Source organism: Bufo bufo, chromosome 1 (assembly GCF_905171765.1).
Source record: "Bufo bufo chromosome 1, aBufBuf1.1, whole genome shotgun sequence".
In the NCBI taxonomy this organism is placed as follows: Eukaryota; Metazoa; Chordata; class Amphibia; order Anura; family Bufonidae; genus Bufo; species Bufo bufo.
In genome coordinates this window covers 778,457,266-778,471,929 of record NC_053389.1, presented here as the reverse complement: position 1 = coordinate 778,471,929, position 14,664 = coordinate 778,457,266, and the positions used below count along the sequence as shown (strand labels likewise).

Here is a 14,664-nt window from a genome sequence, read left to right as displayed (position 1 = left end):
GGTCATGTTACCAGTGGGGTTCCACAGGGATCTGTACTGGGACCAATTTTGTTTAATATCTTCATAAGTGATATTGCAAAAGGCCTCGATGGTAAGGTTTGTCTTTTTGCTGATGACACAAAGATATGTAACAGGGTTGATGTTCCTGGAGGGAAACGCCAAATGGAAAAGGATTTAGGAAAACTAGAAGAATGGTCAGAACTCTGGCAACTGAAATTTAATGTGGATAAGTGCAAGATAATGCACCTGGGGCGTAAAAACCCAAGGGCAGAATATAGAATATTTGACACAGTCCTGACCTCAGTATCTGAGGAAAGGGATTTAGGAGTAATTATTCCAGAAGACTTAAAGGTGGGAAGACAATGTAATAGAGCAGCACGAAATGCCAGCAGAATGCTTGGGTGTATAGGGAGAGGTATAAGCAGTAGAAAGAGTGAAGTGCTTATGCCGCTGTACAGAACACTGGTGAGACCTCACTTGGAGTATTGTGCGCAGTACTGGAGGCCATATCTCCAGAAGGATATAGATACTCTAGAGAGAGTTCAGAGAAGAGCTACTAAACTAGTACATGGATTTCAGGATAAAACTTACCAGGAAAGGTTAAAGGACCTTAATATGTATAGCTTGGAAGAAAGACGAGACAGAGGGGATATGATAGAAACTTTTAAATACATAAAGGGAATCAACTCGGTAAAGGAGGAGAGAATATTTAAAAGAAGAAAAACTACCACAAGAGGACACAGTTTTAAATTAGAGGGGCAAAGGTTTAAAAGTAATATAAGGAAGTATTACTTTACTGAGAGAGTAGTGGATGCATGGAATAGCCTTCCTGCAGAAGTGGTAGCTGCAAATACAGTGAAGGGGTTTAAGCATGCATGGGATAGGCATAGGGCTATCCTTCATATAAGATAGGGCCAGGGACTATTCATAGGATTCAGATATATTGGGCAGACTAGATGGGCCAAATGGTTCTTATCTGCCGACACATTCTATGTTTCTATGTTTCTATAAGTATATGTGTGGGGCTTCAAGAAACAATACATTATCAGTCAGCTGTACCTATTCCCATTTTGTTCCTCCAGAGTCTCCAGCTAGACCAGATAGTTCCCAGTGGGATAATTCTTACATTCTAGCAAGGAACTCCACTTTATCAATCCAGTTTGTAACCTCGGGAGTCAGATCTGATTTCCAGTTAGAGGCAATCAGGACTCTAGCCACTGATAATAGTTGTCTAATAAAACGTTTCTGTGTGTGGGGGGATAGTGTCTGGGAGTAATTTTAATAGAGCTATTTTGGGGCAGAGGGAAATTTTAAAAATAGTGTTGAGAATGTCGACTATTTCTGTCCAGAAGCCACTTATTCTAGGGGAAGACCACCATATAAGCAGGTAGGTGCCTCTATCAGTGTGGCATCTCCAACAGAGATAAGAGGCGGAACCATACATTTTACCTAATCTGACAGTTAGGTACCATCTGGCTATTACTTTGTAGGTGTTTTCTTGTATAGTTATACACCTGGAGGTTGCTTTTGGAGAGGCAAGTATGGTATTCGTGTCTGATTTGGAGAACTTAGTCTTAAGATTAGAGACGTCCCGAAATATTCGCCGGCGAACAGTTCCCGGCGAACATAGATTGTTCGCGTTCGCCGCGGTGGGAGAACATATGCGTTCCTCACAGTCAGCAGACACATTCCAGCCAATCAGCATACCCTCCCTCCCAGACCCTCCCATCTCCTATCAAAAAGCAAGGACAGCATCCATCTTAGATTCATTCTGAAGCTTCAGTGTCACAAATTTGACTAAGTTGTAATCGCAATGCGATTAATACAGGTTATATTAATCGCATTGCGAATTCAACTTAGAGCTGGGTTCCTAATGGTTGTATTGCTAGAATATAACGAAGATTGAGAATATAGTGCTATATTCGTTATATTCGTCAATTCTAGCAATACAACCATTAGGAACTTAGCTCAAAGTTGAATTCGCAATGCGATTAATGCAGGTTATATTAATCGCATTGAGAATTCAACTTACCACACTCTGCGTCAACTACGTAATTTTCCATGGGAGTTTTGCCATGGATCCCCCTCCGGCATGCCACAGTCCAGGTGTTAGTCCCCTTGAAACAATTTTTCCATCACTATTGTGGCCAGAAAGAGTCCCTGTGGGTTTTTAAAATTTGCCTGTCTATTGAAGTCTATGGCGGTTCGCCAGGTTCGCCCGTTCGCGAACATTCGCGGAAGTTCGCATTCGCCGTTCGCGAACGGAAAATTTTATGTTCGCGACATCTCTACTTAAGATCTCTTTCCCATTCTCTCAGGATATACAGAGAGGAAGGGGATTCTAGTGTGAGTAAGTTAACAAATAACAGACACCAATTTAGAAGGTTGTTTAATTTGTACTAGTAGGTCTTCAACCAAGTGTTTTTGTTGGACCAATTCGAATTTGAGTATAAAGGTTTTAACAAGGTACATACATATATATATATATATATATATATATATATATTGAAGGTTGTTAAGTGCTGAAAGTTTAAATTTGTCCTTAATTGTCTTTGAATCTAAAATAGCTCCATCAGAATCTAGTAACTCTGTAGGGGCAATTTGTGAATTCCGAAGTTGAGGCGGTAAAGACCGATAACCCTCTTCGGACGTTCTGAAACAATCTCCAATAGTTAACAGTGGAGATGGATATTTCAAACATAGGTCTCTTATTTCTGGACGTTTCCAATTACAATAAGTAGCTGTGGGAAGGGTATTGTCTCTAGGAATAAGAATGGGGGTTGATTGGTCTGAAAAAAATCAACCTCCTCAAAGGGTGTTCCATTAGACTCTCTACCAAAGCAACCCAATGTTTATGAGTCGGTTTGCGGATCCAATCCACTATACGGCTAAGATGGACAGCTTTGTAAAACCTTTCTAAAGAAGGAAGTCTGATCCCACCCTTGCCTGGAGGAAGCAGAAGAATTTTATGAGCGAGTCTAGGTTTTATCGAACCCCACACATAGGATAAACAGATTTTGCGAAAGGAGGTAAAAAAGCTACGTGGCAGTTTTAATGGGAGCACTTGCAGAAGATATGTGACTTTGGGAACTATTAGGGAGTTAAAAATATTCCTGCGGCCTAGCCACGATATAAAGGTAGGCGACCATGAGCTAAGTATCTTGTGAGCTAGTGCTTGAGATTTTGTAATATTAATTTTAAAATTGGAAATGTATCCAAAATCACCAAATCACCAGGTTAATTATCACTGGGAAAGCCTGTGTGGGGTTAGTGATCATTAAGAGAAGATCATCTGCGTAGGCAGCTTGCTTTAATTCCGTTCTATTGCATGTTAAGCCTTGGATTTCATGGGATTGCCTTATGAATTGTAGGAGGGGTTCCACTGTCAGTATGAAGAGAATTGGGGATAAAGGGCAAACCTGTCTAGTTCCGTTATTAATTTTAACTGCCGAGGAAAGAATGTAATTTACTTTAATAAATGCGCTCGGTTTTTTGTACATTGTGAAGATTGCCTTGATAAAAGAAGATGGGAAACCCATCACAGCAGTGGCGTTGCGGAGGGTGCACGCCGCTGGGTGACACCAGCAGGGGCGGCCGGCAGCTCCCTGCCTGTGTCACAACTTGCACACTTCTCTTTTACGAATCCCAGGCATAGTCATCTGTATTGCCATCCTCAGGAGAGAATGTGTCTGGGATTTGAACCCATGACCTTCTGTATCAGAGGCAAAGCACTTACCCACACAGCTATAAGAGCTGCATTGCCACTGAATCCCAGGCATAGTCATTTGTATTGCTGTTCTCAGGAGAGGGAGAGATGTGTCTGGGATTCAAACCCACGACCTTCTGTATCAGAGGCAAAGCACTTACCCACACAGCCATAAGAGCTGCATTGCCAATGACTGAAAAAATATGAGACTTTTACTGTTATAGCTGGCTAAGTGTACATCTATACACATGACAGCTGCCCCAACACACCCAGCACTGCTATATCTCTATATGACAGCTGTCCCAGCACACTCAGCTCCGCTATATCTCTATATATAATAGCTGCCCCAGCACACCCAGCTCTGCTACATCTAATACACATGACAGCTGCACCAGCACACTCAGCTCTACTATATCTCTATATATGACAGCTGCCCCAGCAAACCCAGCTCTGCTACATCTATACACATGACAGCTGCCAAAGCACACCCAGCTCTGCTACATTTATACACATGACAGCTGCCCCAGCACACTCAGTTCTGCCATATCTCTATATATCTATCTACTGTATAGCAATACTTAGAGATACATAGATATAGCAGAGCTGAGTGTGCTGGTGCAGCTGTCATGTGTATTAGATGTAGCAGACCTGGGTGTGCTGGGGAAGCTATCATATATAGAGATATAGCAGAGCTGAGTGTGCTGGGACAGCTGTCATATAGATATATAGCAGTGCTGGGTGTGTTAGGGCAGCTGTCATGTGTATAGATGTACACTTATTTGCCAGACTTTGTGTCTACCTGCCTCTTAAGGTGCTGTGGATAGGGTCCCCACCCGTAATATAGTATTACAAAAATCACAGCAAGGAGGTATTTTCTTTTTTCCGTGAGTATATTTATTTGGAAGAAGACGGCAATACGTGCAAACGTTTTCGGCCTTATTGGGCCTTCGTCAGGCACTATGCCGCCAGAAGGTGAAGGATATAGTGAAAATGATAGATGGAAGAGATGGAGCGCTCCGGCCGCCATACGGTGCATATGTAGCTCATATGCACCGTATGGCGGCCGGAGCGCTCCATCTCTTCCATCTATCATTTTCACTATATCCTTCACCTTCTGGCGGCATAGTGCCTGACGAAGGCCCAATAAGGCCGAAAACGTTTGCACGTATTGCCGTCTTCTTCCAAATAAATATACTCACGGAAAAAAGAAAATACCTCCTTGCTGTGATTTTTGTAATACTAGATGTACACTTAGCCAGCTATAACAGTAGAAGTCTCATGTTCAGTCAGCGGCAATGCAGCTCTTATGGCTGTGTGGGTAAGTGCTTTGCCTCTGATACAGAAGGTCGTGGGTTCGAATCCCAGCAGAAACTTTTCTGAAATACAGGCTAAATTAGAATACACAAGCACTGACTCCATATATGGACATACAGGGCGGGACGCAGGAAGAGGCTAACATGGAGGTAAGTATAATTTTTTTTTTTTTTAATACCCGACTGTTACTGCCATGGGGGAGCGGGAGGCACTTGATACTGGCACATGGGGGAGGGAGGTTGGCACCTGATACTGGCACATGGGGGGGGTTGGCACTATGATACTGGCACATGGGGGGGAAGGAGAGAGGCACCTGATACTGGCACATGGGGGAAGGGGGGTTGGCACCTGATACTGGCACATGGGGGGGTTGGCACTATGATACTGGCACATGGGGGAAGGAGAGAGGCACTTGATACTGGCACATGGGGGGAGAGAGGCACTTGATACTGGCACTTTTTTTGGGGGGGGGGGAGATGGCACTATGATACTGGGACATGGGGGGGAGGAGAGAGGCACTTGATACTGGCACATGGGGGGTCTGGCACTATGATACTGGCACATGGGGGTGGGAAGGAGAGAGGCACTTGATACTGGCACATTGGGGGGGGCATCTATGGTGACTCTTACTGGCACATTATTCGGGGCATTATGGGGGACACTATGCCGGCAGCCTATCAGAGGCCGGTTACTGAGGGCATCTACTGGGGCACTATATATGGGGCATTTTATACTGGTACATTATGGGGGGCACTAGCAGGAAGGGGGGAGAGGAGCACTATGGGGGAATTTACTGGGGGCACTATATAGGGGTATTTTATACTGGGACATTATGGGGGCACTATGGGGACATTAGCTCAACTGGGGGCATTACAAGGGGGTATTTTTTGCACTGTCACATTGAAAGGAGAATTATTTCTACTGGGGGGGCATTATGGTATGACCCCCTAGTAGCAGCACCAGCCTCTCCCTGCTTTGTTATTCCTCTGCCCCTTCTCCAAATCCTTATTATGAAATCTTTTTCATTAGGAAAAAACACAACATCAGCTCCACTGAGCTCCCCGGCCAAAGTGTTGAAGTGGTGTACGAGATCCCCAAGGGCCAAGCCAAGTAATTGTAAGTTTTCATATGAAATATGTTTATGTTATACACATACAGCATACACTGTGCCACACAATATACAGTATACCTCTACACTGTGTAGTCTGTTCTATAAGCACCATTGTTTTGTGGTGGCGGACAGAAAATAATCTGGAAGTGCCCCTCCCGAGACCAGGCTCTGACTGCTAGGGGGGGGGTCTGCTGAGCTAACGGATGCCCCCTATGGCAGTAGCACCACCATAGCCCACATATATGGCTAAAAAATTATTGCTTCGGGGGGGGGGGGGGGTGACACAATTTTCTACCGCACTGGGTGACACCAGCCCTAGCAACGCCACTGCATCACAGACATGGTGTTTTTGATAAAGGGCCAGGCCACTCTATCAAAGGCCTTTTCGGCGTCTGTTCCTAGTAGAACCATAGAACTATTTCCTTTTTTCACCAAAGCAATTGAGTTTACTATCTTGTAAGTATTGTCCTTCCCTTCTCTCCCAGGTATGAACCCTGTCTGGCCTGTGTGTATCAGTTCATTTAATAGGGGTTTTATTCTTGGAGAAAGAATACGTGCATATATTTAGAGGTCTAGGTTCAACAATGAGATAGGTCTATAACTTGAGCACAGTGTAGGGTCTTTCTGCAGTTTGTGAATCAGAGTTATATGAGCATTTAGAGTTTGGGGTGAAAACGGGTCTCCAGACAGAGCCGCATTATATGTTTTAAGCATAAACGGCGTTAAGGTATCTCTAAAAGCTATGTAGTAAAGGACGGGAAGGCCATCTGGGCCAGGAGACTTTCCTTTAGCTATTTGAGATAAAGTTGAGGTAATTTCTGTTTCTGTGATAGGTTGGGTAAGTTTGGAAGCTTGTTCTTTGGTGATGGATGGTAAGTTAACTCTCTGTAGGAATTCTTTTGTCCGAGCTAGTTTATTTGCTTTAATGTTTTCAGAGTCAGACTCATTTATGTTGTATAGGTCGGAATAGAACTTCCTAAATGCTTCTGCGAGTTTTGTCATCTTTTGCTGAAGTGTGACCAGGGAGATTAATAGCTAATATTCTTTGTATGCGTTTACGTTGGCGCAAAGTGGCTAACATGAATTTTGTGGATTTATTCCCATGTGCAAAAGATTTTTGCCTTAGTGAAAAGTATATTTTAGCCGATTGGGTATTTAGGATCTTTTTTAACTCATTTCTAGCTGACAATAGTTCCTCTAGTTTTTTACTGTTTAGCGATCTTTTATGCACATTTTCTAATTTAGATATCTTAGCATACAGATATGTTATTGTCTTCTTCCTTTTCTTGTTCAGGTGGGATGCCAAAGAGATAAATTCCCCTCTTAATACCGATTTATGTGCCTCCCAAATATTGTTGGGAGGAGTGTCGTCTATTGCATTTATAGAGAAGAATTCCTCTAGTTTATTTTTGATCTTAACTTTTACATCTGTATTGTCTAGAAGTGTTTCATTTAATCTCCACAAGAAGGACTTGGGATAGGCGTTTGGTTGTTTATGGGACATAAAAATTGGGGTATGGTCGGAGTGTAATAATGAGCCTATATGAGCTTCTGTGCATAAATGTATTTTATTGGATGATAATGAAAATGTAATCTATTCTATGATAAGAATGGTGCAGAGAAGAGAAGTGAGTGAAGTCTGCGGAAGTGGGGTTGAGAGAGCGCCACACATCTATCAGAGAACTTTTTTTGCAACAGTTTTTTTACTTTGACCAATGTTGATTTTGGTACATTTGATCTACCTGAAGATGTATCGATCTTTGGGTTAAGAGGTAAATTAAAGTCTCCTGCCAGAATCAGTATGCCCTCTCTGAACCCTTCCAAATGTTCCCAAAATATGTTGAACCACTGTCTATGCATCGAATTCGGATGTTTGCTAAGGTATAAAATTGCTTATTGATTCTCCCCTTCACAAGAATTAATCTACCCTCGCTGTCAGATTTAGAGTCTATTAGGTCGAAGTCAATGTGTTTATGGAAACCTATACTGACCCCTAGTCTGTTCGAATGTGAAGATGAACTATGGAACCATAAATTATAATAGGAACGGGATAGGTTGGGGATTTTGCTATGTTTGTAATGTGTTTCCTGAATGAATATGTTAGCTTTTTCTTTATGCAGTTGTTTTAGGATTTGACAACGTTTAGCTGGAGTTTTAAAGCCTCTTACATTATATGAAGCTATCCGTGTCTCAGCCATAAACAAGTGCAAAGTTTTAAATGGAGAACTGCATATTATACCCCTATATAAGTAGGTTATAACTGACATCTTCGTAGGATGGTTGAGGCTTGAGGAACTTGGATATCCTTGGACACGAATGGGAAAGGGGGGGGGAGCGATAACATCTAAGACATAACAAAAACAAATCAGAACATTAGCAAAGACATAAAGATAGTTGATCCTCCTGTTTGCTATAACTGCAAGAAGTAAAGTTAGTCCTAACCGGGACTTGGAAGAAAGCATTTCGCTATAAATTTAGAGATATGCATAGAAGTTGTAGCAAACTATGAAGAGACCTATTCATTAATAATCAAGACTAAGTTATAAACATAGTAAACTAAGTTGAACAGAGACAGAGGTATGATTCTGTATATAAATTGAGACCAAAGCAAACCCACTGCAAGCTCATGTCACCACTCCAGATAGGGATCTATCTGAAAGCTGCTAGATGAGCATAACATGTGAGGAGAAATCTGTGGGATCGCATAATCACATACAAGGCCACATGAGGCCTAGAATATGTTAGGTTGCCCGCCTATTTGCAGGCCTATAGATGGCTCATTTGGTAGTATCTGTCAGTCCTCCTCCATGATGAGGCGTGGAGTAATTTTCCCTTGCTTCTTTTTGTTCTACTGTGCTTTGCCCATTGGTACAGTCTCCCATGGGGTAGAAGGAGGGATTTCCACAGGAATGGTGATGTCATTTGAGGTAGACCAATCAGAGATGTCCACATCTTCAATGCTCTTGGCGGAAAGGACATCTGGTATGTCCCTCGGGGTTCTGATGATGAACTTTTTTTCATGCCAGGATATCAGCAGGCCGAATGGAAACAGCCAGCGGTAGAGGATGCGTTTATGTCTCAAATAGTCAGTCAAGGGTTTGAGGGCACGTCTTTTATTAAGAGTGGCTGGGGCTAGATCCTGAAACAATAAAATTGTCGAGCCCTCATATTCAACTTGTGCGCCTTCTCTTGATTTCTTCATAACTTGTTATTTTTGAGCAAAATTAAGGAGTTTACATATGACGTCTCTAGGTGGTTCCTTGTTTTTATGTTTCTGTCTTAAGGCTCTATGTGCTCTTTCGATAATTATAGGATCAGAGTAATCCTCCCCCAGCAACGATAGGCAGATCTCGGAAACACCTTTTGGTATTGCGTCTGCAGCTACTGATTCCGGAATTCCTCTTAGGCGGATATTATTTAGTCTACCTCTGTTGTCTTGATCTTTGATGTAGTCAAAGAGCTGGTCTATATGTTGTTTGTAATCTGTAGAGAAATGAGGAACCGCACTCTGTTTAGAAGTAATATCACCGGTGCCAATCAAGGGCTTATAAGGCCGTATCCAAATGATAAAAATTTTTTGAGGCACTCAGTCCGTAGGTTTTGCAATTCAAATAATTTTTTATTTTAATTATTCATGTTTTCTGCATCATCCATATGCCCGTAAAAAATAAGGAATGACAGATTTTTTCTGACCAGACGTTTCGGTCACGGAGGACCTTCATCAGTGGTCATGTTATCTGTGTGCTGGGTATAGGTTGGTCTGGGCGCTGGATGCAGGCTCTGCATCATCCATATGCCCGTAAAAAATAAGGAATGACAGATTTTTTCTGACCAGACGTTTCGGTCACGGAGGACCTTCATCAGTGGTCATGTTATCTGGAATATACATATTATAATATTTTTCATATAAATGGAAGGCAGAGCATGAAGTCACAAAATTAATAAAATAACATAGAACAATAAATAAATAGATTACAAGCAAAATTTCATAGTGTTATCACAGCAGAGTGAAGAATGTCCAGGGGGTTACTGAAGACACCTATGTGTGCAAAATCATGAAAAATGCACAAACAAAGCCCATCAGGTATAGCAACCTATTGTATATCCCATAAAGAGATGTCGTGTGGGCATGTGAGCATTCACAGATAAATAGATTCACATATTCATAGATTTATGGCATACATAGTTGTGGCATAGCAAAAGCAAGACCAAAATATCAGGTATAGCAACCTGTTGTATATTCCATAAGGGATGTCATGTGGGCATGTGGACATTATTCACGGATTCACATATTCATAGATGTATGGCATACATTATTGTGGCATAGCAAGAAAAAGACTATACAGTTCCCTGAGCAGCATCATCCAGACATAAAGATACACAGGAATAGATACACATGAGTCACATGGACGCAGCATACTGGATCCAAGAGGTTAGTGGATCGAATTTCACAAAGGTAACCTGTGGAGAAAGGATTAGAGACTGTTATCTACCTGTGTGCTGGGTATAGGTTGGTCTGGGCGCTGGATGCAGGAGTGTGTGTGTTAGAAGCCGCTCTTTTAAATAGCACGCTGTCCGGTGATTCTGGTCATCTGACCGGAAGTCATGTGTCATATGGAACGCAAACATGCGTTCCAAAGGGCGGAAGTCTCGGCTGGAGCGTGGATCTTGATAATTCCGGTCACATGGCCGGATGTAATGAATTTCATGCGTTCCACACTATGTTAGGGGGGGCGGAGTTAATGCGTTTATGCGTTCCACTGCGCAAACATACCCAAACATTATATCATACTGTGTATGATTGGATATATGCAATATGGGATGGTGGAGTATGGTTGGAGGGGGATCCAATCTATACATATAACCATGTTGGTCTGGAAAAAGAGTGATAATAAAGGGGGGGGAATGAGTCATAATGATATGGAATGGTGATAGATCATTAAGGAGGTAGTGGGGGGAGGTGACATAAGTTTTTTCTAGGGATATTGAAAGGGAGAGGAGGAGGTTGGCCTCATGGGTATGACAGGTAATATGCATAGTACATTAAGGTATTCTGCAAGTAACACCTACATTACCTATAGTATCTATTATGATCTGGGGATAACTAGGAGCTAAATACATTCTGTCGTGACCTATGGATAACGCTAAATAGCGTAATATGAGGCTGTTTTGTGGCATATTCTAAACGTATGTACATGTGTAGTTATTAGGTCCAGAGGATATGTAGATAACATTGTCTTAATTAGACAGAAGGGTATAGATACAGTCTAGGTAGGGGAAGGAAAGGGCAGGGGGAAAGGGAAAAGGAACAAGGGGAGCAGAGGCCAATACATCACCCTCACCCGCTGTGGACAATTTCAGTGCGTCTGTAGAGAAAATGAGAGACACATATGTTAACAAACATCAACATTTTTACAAGTTTATAAAGAAATCACATTCGCGATTCAATCCGTGTGGTGTTAATGTCCCCAGTTTATGGATCCAGAAAGCTTCCCTTTGCCTAAGGAGGAGCGTCCGGTTTCCTCCTCGCCTCGGCTGGTCAATTTGCTCCAAAATTTGAAAACGTAATTGAGAAATTTGGTGTTTCTTTTCAATGAAATGGTGAGGTATAGGGAGGAAGGTATGGCCTAATCTGATCGTGGATTTATGTTTGCTTATCCGGTCCCTGATGTGTTGTGTGGTTTCGCCGACGTATCCGAGGCCACATGGACATTTTATTAAATAAACAACAAAGCTTGATTCGCAGGTGTAAAATCCTCTAATTGCCATCGCTTTTCCGGTGCGTGGGTGTGTGGCGTATTCGCCTTTAATAACACTGGAGCAATGGGCACAGTGTAAACACGGATATGTCCCTTGTCGTTTACTGCGTAGGAAGGTTTGTTTTAAAGGTCTTGTAAAGCTACCTACATCCGCTTTAATCAATTTGTCCTTAATGTTAGGTGGTCTTTTATAACAAGTCAGCGGATATTGTTGGAACTCTTTGATGTCCGGATAAGCCTTGGATAGTAGTGACCAATTCTTTTTGAGGGCCTGCTGTATTTTGGGCATAAGGGGATGGTAAGTGGTTACGCATGCTATCCTATTAGAGTTGTCCTGTTTTGTTTCCGGTAACGTGAGTGGGTTTTTTAGATCCAGGAGAGTTTTGTTCAGAATTACCGGCGGGTAGCCTCTTTGTATAAACCTGTCGGTCATGTTCTCGAATCTAGTGTTTTTAGTGGTGGTGTCTGTAACGATCCGATTTACCCGTGTGTATTGGGACCGTGGTAATGATTTTTTCGTGGCTCTAGGATGGCAGCTGTTGTAGAGGAGAAGGCTATTTCGGTCCGTGGGTTTATGGTACAGATCTATACTGAGAGATCCGGATTGATCAATTTGGATTAGGGTATCGAGGAAACTGATTTCCTCTTGACTGATGTGTGAGGTAAATCCTAGTTCGTTATGGATGTGATTCAGGTCCTGAATGAAGCTGTCTATGGTGGAGGTAGGTCCCTTCCAGATACAAAAAATATCGTCTATGAAACGAAGCCATATGTGGGCGTGTTGTTGGAACAGGGGATGTGTGTAGACGTGATCTTCCTCAAAGTTAATCATGAACGCATTTGCGTAGGGCGGGGCCACGTTAGACCCCATGGCGGTACCCCTCCTCTGGCCATAGTAAGTGTCCCCAAATAGAAAAAAGTTTTTTGTCAATACAATTTCAAGTAGTTTCAGGCAGCATTCCTGTTGTAGGTTACTTAAGGTGGAATGTTTACTGAGGAGAGTAGCTGTGGCCAGTATGCCTTTCTCATGTGTGATTGAAGTATAGAGGCTGTTTACATCCAATGTAAGTAAATGGCAATCTATTGGGACATCAGTATTTTTTAATTTTTGTAAGAAATCAGAAGTGTCTAGAATGAAAGATTTTGATGTTTTAATCAAGGGGGTCAGAATTTTTTCTAAATAAATTGCTAGGGGAGAGAGGATTGACTCGGTGGAGGCTACGATAGGGCGCCCTGGAGGTTTAGTAAGGTCTTTATGGATTTTTGGTAGTGTATAAAAAACCGGAGTGATGGGATCTCGTTTGGTTAGGAAACTGGCAGTTTTGGGGTCTAAGATACCCAATACCGAGTATGCATCAATAGTGTAGGAAATTAATTCCCGTATCTGTGGCGTAGGGTCTCTTGGCAATACTTCATATGTGTCGGTATCGGATAACTGTCTGTTGATCTCTGCAAGGTAGTCCCTCTTGTCCATGACAACAAGAGCCCCACCTTTGTCCGCGGGTTTAATGGTTATATCTTTATTAGATTGTAATGAGCTCAATGCTATTTTCTCCTCCTGAGATAAGTTATTGGAATGTCTATAGTGGCCCTCAGTGTTAGCCATAAGGATGTCGCCTACCAGTTTTTGGGAAAGAGAAATATACGTCTCAATGGGATGTTTGTTTTTAGGGGGCATAAAGGAACTTTTGTTCCTGAGTCCCAGGTTTTGGATGGAGAGGGGTCCCGGCGAAATGGTAATGGTCGGTCGTTCCGGTGTTAGCTCCTGGAAATGGGCTTTAAGTCTCACAGTTCGATAAAATTTTTGTAATTCCTGTTCTAACGAGAACGTGTTAAACGTAGGTGTGGGACAAAAGGATAAACCTTTCTGTAGAACCGTGATTTCTATTGGTGATAGGTTGGAAGATGAAATGTTAACGACTAGGTTGTCCTCCTTACCTGGGAACGAGTCTGGATGCGTCCTTCTTGATTTCCTCCCGCCCCTCCTGGTCCTCCTCTTCTTGATTTGCCCCTCCTTGGGGCGTTGCCTAAAAAACGCGCTTCGTAGTGCCCGGATCTGTCGCTGTCCGAAGAGCCAGAGTAGTGTTGATGTCTGTATCCTCGATAGAACTGTTGTTGCTGGTTTCCCTTCCAACGATAGACCCTGTCTAGTCTGTAGTCTTCGGCGTCCCGTATAAATTTCTGTCTTTTCCCTTGCTCTGCGTATTTTTTGTATTCCAGTAGCTGTTTGTCGATCCTTTCTTTGGTTGCAACTAACTCTTCTTCTGGTGTAGTTGAGGTCAATTGGGATTCGGTAGTCTTGATCTGTGAGGATAATTCGGTGGTTGAGGTCTGTAGTTCTTCTATGGTCAGTAGAATGAGGTCGAGGGAGCATTTATTTAGAATGCTCTCAAAGCGTTCGCAAAATTCTTTCTTCTCCGCGAAGAGTGTTGGTCGGAGATGAGATCTCAGGCCTCTAGGGATCCGTTTGTTTTTATAGTATTCAGTAAGTGTGCTGCAGTGTAGTTCCCAGCCAATGAGTCGCTTTCGGTCACGTTCATACTCACGGATTTTCATCTCGTGGTTTGGTATGTGCAGGAACTCATTAGGTAGGTTAACCCTGGACACTATACTCTCTGCTGTAGTGGTATCATACGAGAAGGTATTCGTCATGCTTGTATGGAGGTGCTGGTATCCCACAGTAAATACGTAATCTGTAGAGAAATGAGGAACCGCACTCTGTTTAGAAGTAATATCACCGGTGCCAATCAAGGGCTTATAAGGCCGTATCCAAA

The 14,664-nt window shown here is 42.6% G+C and overlaps 1 long non-coding RNA gene across 1 annotated transcript; it reads right to left on the bottom strand.

Annotated features, from left to right (window-relative positions):
* Positions 1 to 10,398: 10,398 nt before the first annotated feature.
* LOC120987234 lies at positions 10,399 to 14,253 on the bottom strand. The gene is made up of 3 exons (XR_005775963.1): positions 13,829 to 14,253; positions 11,474 to 11,497; positions 10,399 to 10,592 (listed from the first exon to the last, which is right to left on the bottom strand). It is a non-coding gene; the product is annotated as an uncharacterized LOC120987234 (long non-coding RNA).
* Between the last annotated feature and the right edge of the window lie 411 nt (positions 14,254 to 14,664).